The following is a 597-nucleotide window of genomic DNA, read 5'->3' as shown; positions in this document are numbered from 1 at the left end:
ATTGTAGACCGGGAAGCTGCATCTGCACTAGCTATGAGGAAATGTTTGTTAAGTAAATAAAATACACTAGATAAAGACCTGCTGAAACTACTTTGGGAAACATTATCTTTTAGAGTACAAATTCTTCGGTTATTTGTATTCATACTTCATTGCATTGACAAATAATTTTTACTTTATCATTACTCTGCTTTTGTCAGAGCCTCCATTTAAAAGCTATGTTCATAGTTTCTTACAATTTTGAAAGCATTCCCATACCTGCAAAAATACTACATAACCCCAGTCTTCACTAATGAGGCTTCTTCCACTCTTCTTCTCAGCTGATGTATCACAAGGCTGTGGAGGCACTTTATTCCTACCACTATTTGAAAACTTAGCATTTTGGCCTTAATTAGTTATTCATTAAGTTTAAATGGTAAAATTAATTTTATCCTCTAAAATGAATGAGTAAATAAAGCCAATCTGGTAACTCTTCTAATAGTAGTATGAATCAATGGTGAGGAGGGAATGAAGGATCCAATGGAAAAATACATAAAAGCTAAAATTGATGGAACCTAGTGAGAAAATGGACAATGTGAGATGAAGGTGAAAGAGGCAAGA

Source organism: Galeopterus variegatus, unplaced genomic scaffold, assembly GCF_000696425.1.
Source record: "Galeopterus variegatus unplaced genomic scaffold, G_variegatus-3.0.2 Scaffold2766, whole genome shotgun sequence".
Classification (NCBI taxonomy): domain Eukaryota; kingdom Metazoa; phylum Chordata; class Mammalia; order Dermoptera; family Cynocephalidae; genus Galeopterus; species Galeopterus variegatus.
This window is presented reverse-complemented; position numbering follows the sequence as displayed.